We start from the raw sequence: 8,312 nt of genomic DNA, 5'->3' as shown, positions 1-8,312 counted from the left end.
CCTGCCCGAACGACCCGCCCGAAAGAGTTCACATGGGCGCCCTCGAACACCCCGCCCGAACGACCCGCCCGAACGAGTTCACATGGGCGCCCTCAAACGACCCGCCCGAACGACCAAAATGAAGCAACAAGGGAGAGCCCGACAAACGAGCTGAACAAACGTGCACAAAGCCAACCTCGGGTCACAACTTAGCATTTTTTATACGGGCTCGTTCGCCCGGTGTGCACTCGCCCGAACGAGTTCACACGGGCGCCCTCAAACGACCCGCCCGAACGACCAAAACGAACCGACAAGGGAGAGTCGGGCAAACGAGCTGCACGAACATGCACAAAGCCAACTTCGGGTCACAACTTAACATTTTTGGTACAGGCTCGTTCGCCTGGGCGCGCGAACAACCCGCCCGAACGACCGAAACGAACCGACAAGGGAGATCCGGGAAAACGAGTTGCACGAACGTGCACAAAGCCAACCTCGGGTCACAACTTAACATTTTTGATATGGGCTCGTTCGCCCGGGCGCGCCCTCACTCGAATGACCCGCCCGAACGAGTTCACACGGGCTCCCTCAAACGACCCGCCCAAACGACCGAAACGAATCGACAAGGGAGAGCCGGGAAAACGAGCTGCACGAACGTGCACAAATCCAACCTCGGATCACAACTTAGCATTTTTGATACAGGCTCGTTGGCTCGCGCACGCCCTCGCTCGAACGACTCGCCCGAACGAGTTCACACGAGCGCCCTCAAACGACCCGCCCGAACGAGTTCACACGGGCACCCTCAAATGACCCGCTCGAACGAGTTCACATGGGTGTCCTCAAACGATCCGCCTGAACGAGTTCACACGGGCACCCTCAAACGACCCGCCCGAACGACCGAAACGAACTTACAAGGGATAGCCGTGCAAACGAGCTGCACGAATGTGCACAAAGCCAACATCGGGTCACAACTTAGCATTTTTCATATGAGCTCGTTCGCCTGGGCGCGCCCTCGCCCGAACGACCCGCCCGAACGAGTTCACACGGGCACCCTCAAATGACCCACCTGAACGAACTGCCCGAACGAGTTCACACAGGTGCCCTCAATCGACCCGCTTGAACGACCCGCGCAAACTAGTTCACACGGGCACCCTCAAACGACCCGCCCGAATGATCGAAATAAACCAACAAGGGAGAGCTGGGCAAACGAGCTACATGAACTTGCACAAAGCCAACCTCGGGTCACAACTTCGCGTTTTTGATACAGGCTCGTTCGCCCTGGCGTGCCCTCGCCTGAACGACCCGCCCGAACAACTTCACACGGGCACCCTCAAATGACCCGCCCGAACGACCCACCCAAATGAGTTCACACGGGCGCCCTCAAACGACCCGCCCGAACGAGTTCACATGGGCGCCCTCAAACGACCCGCCCGAACGACCTACCCGAACGAGTTCACACGAGCGCCTCAAACGACCCGCCCGAACGACCCACCCGAACGAGTTCACACGGGCGCCCTCAAATGACCCGCTCGAACGATTTTGCATGGGTGCTTGAACGACCGAAACGAAGCGACAAGGTAGAGTCGGGAAAACAAGCTGCACGAATGTGTACAAAGCCAACCTCGGGTCACAACTTAGCATTTTTGATACTGGCTCGTTCGCACCAGGCGCGCCCTCACATGAACGAGTTCACATGGGCGCCCTCAAACAACACACCCGAACGAGTTTGCACGGACGCCCTCGCCCGACCCGCCTGAACAGGTTTGCACAGACGCACTCGCTCGACCCGCCCGAACGACTCGCCCGAATGGGTTTTCATGGACGCCCTCGCCCGAATGACCCGCCCAAACGGGTTTGCACGGACGCCCTCGCCCGACCTGCCCGAACATTTTTGCATGAACGACCTCGCCCGACCCACCCGAACGATTTTACATGGGCGCCCTCAAACGACCCGCCCGAATGAGTTTACATGGCAAACGACCCGCCCGAACGAGTGTTTACATGGAAAACGACCCGCTCGAACGAGTTTACATGGGCTCCGACACACGACCAAAATGAAGTCACAAGGGAGATTCGGGAAAACGGGCAGCACAATCGTGCACAAAGCCCACCCCCGGTCACAACTTAGCATTTTATCTATGGCCACGTGTGCCCTGGGCGCCGTCACACGACATGACACGACACGACCCGACCCTACCCGACCCATTTGCACGGGCACCCACACACGACACGTCCCGACCTACCCGAACGAAATTTGGGGTTTCCATGGGTGCATGACCCAAACGAAATTTTGGGGTTTCCGTGGACGCACGACCCGAACGAAGGCACGAGGGAGCATCAGGCAAATGGGTCACACGGATGTGCAGAAGACACACGGGCGGTCACGGCTTAGCATTTTTGGCACGGCCACGTGTGCCCCGGCACCCACACACAACACGACACGGCCCGACCGGCCTTGTGCGAGCCGAGCCGACCCGCCCGAACGCGTTTGCATGGGCACCCACACATGACATGACACGACCCGACCCGAACAAAATTTGGGGTTTCCTTGTATGCACAACCCGAATGAAATTTGGGGTTTCCATGGGTGCGCGACCCGAACGAAGGCACAAGGCAACGTTGGGCAAATGGGCCACACGAACGTGTAGAAGGCACATAAGGAGTCATGACTTAGCATTTTTTGCACTGCCACGTGTCCCAGAGCACCCATGCACGGCATGACCCGACCCGCCCGAACGAAGGCACGACGAAGCTTCGAGCAAATGGGTCGTGCGAATGTGCAGGAGGCACACTGGTGGTCACGCCCTAACATTTTTTGCACAGCCACATGTTCCCGAGAACCCACGCAAGGCACGACACGACCTGACCCCACTCGACTCCGCCGAACGCGTTTGAATTGGCACCCACACACGACACGACCCGACCTGCCCGAACGGAATTTGGGGTTTCCATGTGTGCACGATGCAAACGAAATTTGGGGTTTCCATGGGTGCACGACCCGAATGAAGGCCCGAGGGAGCGTCAGGCAAACGAGATGCAGGAATGTGCAAAAGACACATGGGTGGTGACGACTTAGAATTTTTGGCACGACCACGTGTGCTGGGGCACCCACACACGGCACAGTACGACCTGACCCGCCCTGGGCGAGCCGACTCGAATCGCCCGGACGAAATTTGGGGTTTCCATGGGTGCATGACCTGAACAAAGAAGGCACACGGGCGGTCATGACTTGGCATTTTCGGCACGCCCATGTGTGCCCGCGCACCCCCACACACGGCACGGCACGGGATGACCTGGCCCACCCGAAGGAAATTTGAGGTTTGAACGGGCGCACGACCCAAACGAAGGCACGAGGGTAGGAATATCTTTGACTCTAATACATAAATATACCTGGGTAACATACCCTTAGTATCTTCAACATTTTCTTTTGACTCTTTATAACACTTAACATGTGCTAGGCCTATTTCAATGAGCAAGAAACTCAATGACAAATATAATATATATATAATATATATATATATATATATATATATATATATATATTATTTATTTATTTTCTTGAATAAATACAAATATCAAAAGTACATTTATGAATACCGAACCCAGTTACACTTTCTTCAACACCCCCTCTTAACTAGGGAGGTATTCATAAATCATTACAAAGTGTTTGGCTATTTTTCAATCTTGAATAATTCACATAAGAGAAACCAGATTGGCAACCCATCTGTTATAGCATCATATTAGCCAACATTGTTCATAGCAAGGCCTTGAATAACAGCTTTATCTCTCATAAGATCAGAGCACAATGTTGGCAAGGCCAATGGCTTATAAACACCTTGGTCATTGTCTCTAAAGGTACATACCCACCCAGGTGTTCCCTGAGTATGACCTTCTAGGACAATTCTTATCTTGGGTTCCCAGCCCTCAAAGAATATCGCTCCTCTTGCCTACTCTTGTCTTGGGTGCCCTACACATCCTCAAAGAGCATCAGATTCCAAATGATTGCCCAATCCTCCCGTTATTTCTTGCCAAGTGAAGACAAGAATGTTGTGTCTATCTCTTCCCCTTGATAAGACATGCCCAAGTTTCCTCTGACAAGGAACTTGTCCAAGCTCCTTTGTATTTGGGAACTTGTTAGAACTCCCTCTTAGCTAGGGACTTGTCCATTCATCAACAACGTCTTTTTTGTGGGTCCTTCACCCGCTTGATATCCTTATTTCCTTCGATGTCATGAAGTCTTTGTTTGAACTTCTTCTTGGAAGGGTACCAGCCATCGATGAATTTCCCCCTTGGTTTGTCATGTAATTGCTCCCTTCGTGGAAAGTGGCCTTCTTGATATATATCAGGTCCTTTTTTTCATCTAGCTACTCCTTTGTCACCTTGTCTATCCTTCATAACACTTATCACGTGGATGCTTAGTTGTAGTTGCTTGTTCCCGTACTTTGATTTAGTGGCCCTTCCTGACTTCATCGTGATATTTCTCTTCATCATGACATATTTGTAGAGTGGAAACGGTTATCTGCACCTTACTATCTCCAAGGCCTTCGTAGGTGTCAAGGGTCCTTTATCTTTTTCTTCCTTTGTCAGAGTTTCCGTGCCTTCTTTCGAGAGATGTTGAGGAATCTTGTCAAATAGTTATTCTTTGTGACCGCAATGTTCTTCATTTGCTTCTTATTGGATTGATTGGTCAACCACCTTATACTCCTTATGAGAGCACTTCTTCATGTTGACCTTTACTCCACTGTAGCACATGCCTCCGAGCATGTCATTGGTGAAAGAGATCCTTTTATTCTTGATCGTGATTCTAGAACTTTTCCCATGACCCAATCAATATATATGATGACATGACTTAAACTTTGATGCATACATACCTCACCTTGATTATGCTTTTATCATTGCGGCTTTATTTGATAGTTCTCCTCGATTGGTGTAGCCTTTCTTACATCATCTACTCTCGCCTGTATATCATCCTCTCTTGAATCCCATAAATGGGACCCCCAATGAGACCTCTACCCCCTTTGAAAGAAGACTTTAAGCAAAGAGGTTGACTTAGTCATAGGAGGATCTTCCTTCTTTTGCTTCTTGTCGGCTTCTTTCACTTCTTTAGTTACATGAGCTTCTTCCCTTTTTCTCTTGTTGTTGTTGTCCTTCTTAAGTTTAGGACAATCTCTTTTGTAGCGTCCATACTCTTGGCATCCAAACCGTTGGACTTTGGACATGTAGTGGTCCCAACCAATTTGTTACTTTCCTTGCAAAAAGACACTGAGGTATACTCAGAAGGGACATATACTTACTTGATAACACTCCTCTGTCACCTTGTCTATCCTTCATAACACTTATCACATGGATGCTTAGTTGTAGTCGCTTGTTCCTGTACTTTGATTTAGTCGCCCTTCCTGAATTCATCATGATATTGCTCTTCATCATGACATATTTGTAGAGTGGAAACGGTTATCTGCACCTTACTATCTCCAAGGCCTTCGTAGGTGTCAAGGGTCCTTTATCTTTTTCTTCCTTTGTCAGAGTTTCCGTGCCTTCTTTCGAGAGATGTTGAGGAATCTTGTCAAATAGTTATTCTTTGTGACCGCGATGTTCTTCATTTTCTTCTTATTGGATTGATTGGTCAACCACCTTATACTCCTTATGAGAGCACTTCTTCATGTTGACCTTTACTCCACTATAGCACATGCCTCCGAGCATGTCGTTGGTGAAAGAGATCCTTTTATTCTTGATCGTGATTCTAGAACTTTTCCCATGACCCAATCAATATATATGATGACATGACTTAAACTTTGATGCATACATACCTCACCTTGATTATGCTTTTATCATCGCGGCTTTATTTGATAGTTCTCCTCGATTGGTGTAGCCTTTCTTGCTTCATCTGCTCTCGCCTGTATATCATCCTCTCTTGAATCCCATAAATGGGACCCCCAATGAGACCTCTACCCCCTTTGAAAGAAGACTTTAAGCAAAGAGGTTGACTTAGTCATAGGAGGATCTTCCTTCTTTTGCTTCTTGTCGTCTTCTTTCACTTCTTGAGTTACATGAGCTTCTTCCCTTTTTCTCTTGTTGTTGTTGTCCTTCTTAAGTTTAGGACAATCCCTTTTGTAGCGTCCATACTCTTGGCATCCAAACCGTTGGACTTTGGACATGTAGTGGTCCCAACCAATTTGTTACTTTCCTTGCAAAAAGACACTGAGGTATACTCAGAAGGGGACATATACTTACTTGATAGAGTTTGAGATGTAGTGAACTTGCTTTCTTCTTGAAGACTTGATGGCTTGTGTTCCTTAGATCTTGATGTTGTTCAAGTTGCTTTCTTCAAATGGACTTGCTTGATGACTTGACTCGTAGTGCCTTTCATTCTTCAAGATGGTGTAGCTTGATGTAGGTCCCTCTTTGATTTGTTCTTCTTGTAGGTGCCTTTATACAAGGTGTTTCTTCTTGCTTTGTAGTCTTCCATGATGAATGACAGATGGTAGACCTTCTTGTCCTTGATGTGATTGAGACTTCTTGGCTTGACGCTTCAACCTTGCGGATGTTCTTGAGATTCCCTTTCCTTGATGTGTCACCTTAGCTCCGATACCGCGTTGAAGAATCTGGGGCAATGGGGTATAGCGGGATTCTTCTAGACTTGATAACAATTTGTGAAGCTCTTTTGAAATTTATCGTGTTATCTTAATCTTCTTCTCTTCTTATTAATGCATGTGTGTTTACTTTCATCAAAATGGTGCCAAAAACATAAGAACAAGAACACAAGATGTTGGCTCTCTGCCAGGGAAAAACCTCTCTCTCTCTCTCAGAGAGGAAAACCCTTTCGTAAATTTCTCTCATTGAAGCTTCTTATTAGTCATTGCAAAGCACTAGACCCTTGACAATAATATCCCCCAAGCACAAGTCGAGTCCTTCCTCCTCTTTGCACTTTGTTTCTTCGGCGCTTCGTTCCCCGACACTTGTCCTCCTTTCAACTTTTGATAGTCCGTGGTGGACTAGCTCTAGAAGAGACTCCAACCTTTGATCCTTAGTGAGATCCTTTACCAATGAAGAAACCTTCATTCTATTGACCAACTGAGCCTTTTTCTTGATGTGAGGTTGCAGGCTCGATGTACACCAAGTTTACTGCACCTGGGACGATTACCATCGCGACGAGACACGGGAACCGCAAATTTCCCGCGCTTGGGATTCTTTCGACAAGGCGGGACATGGAATCCCCAGGTTCCCCACAATTTTGCGACCTTTGTCGAGGAGGGACTGGGAGACCCCATGTCACGCTCCTATCTTAGTGGTAGTATTTCAACCACACATAAGCGGGTACGACACCGCCGTACTTTTTCTTTTTACCAATACTTGAGTACACGGTCTGCGCCTACTTCAACACTCGGTCAATTTTCCAATAAGTGTTCTTAACAATGCAGCGAAAATAACTTACCATAAATTTATCTTCTTCAATTATTCTTTCAACCTGTCGTGTCATGTGGTCGTGCTGCACTGGCCCGCAGCCTGCACGACACAACTCCACACCTGAACTACGAACCAGTCCGCCCGACTTTTCCTTCCGCGGTGCCTAAACTCTGCCCGTCGGTGCGGTCCATAGTGAGGGTGCATGGCCTGCCTGCCTGGACGGTAACCCACCCCACTCTGCCTGTCTGTGCTACCAAGCCCGACCCGCCCTCTCTAATCCGCCCGCCGGTGCGGCCCTCTTACCGGCGTCCTTCTCTTCCTTCCATTTTCGCCCAACTCCTTCCTTCGCACTTGTTCTATGAAGTGGAAGTCTGAGTTCGATGTCCCTTCGTCGAACGCCATCCTCCTTACTTATACGCATCCTTTCTCCCAAGGGCCGTGTCTCTCGAGGATAACAAGGGTCGGCTCCATCAACATGCATGCCTGGATGACCTGCCACATAACCTCGACATGCCCCATTCTAACAAACATCCACGTCCCTTCGTGTGCACCGTCGCACCTATGGGTCGGCTCCAACACCTCATCGATTACACCCGTCACCGCACGTCGCACACCTGCCCGCATCCTAACTCATCCGCACATGGTCACCTCTTTCATCCGGGCACACAACAAGGGTCGCTCGCATGCCTTTCGTCGGTGGCTCGCCCATCGTGCAGATATCAAGGGGCATGCGCCACGCCCAACACGGCGCGAGCAACATGGGAACCCCGCATGTCACGCCCCAGGCCTACAGTAGTCTTTCAGCCGTACTTGGCGAGGTGCGGCGCCACTAAACACTTTCTTTTCACCAATACTTATGTTCATGGACTACGCCCAACCATTAGTCTTCTTAGTTTGTTTTTCGCAAACAAGTATTATTATGTTTCCTTTAT

Source organism: Pinus tabuliformis, chromosome 4_2 (genome assembly GCF_031772625.1).
Source record: "Pinus tabuliformis cultivar Carrire ecotype Pingquan chromosome 4_2, CPIR1, whole genome shotgun sequence".
Lineage (NCBI taxonomy): Eukaryota > Viridiplantae > Streptophyta > Pinopsida > Pinales > Pinaceae > Pinus > Pinus tabuliformis.
The sequence above is the reverse complement of the archived record's forward strand: the minus strand, read 5'-3'. Positions refer to the sequence as shown.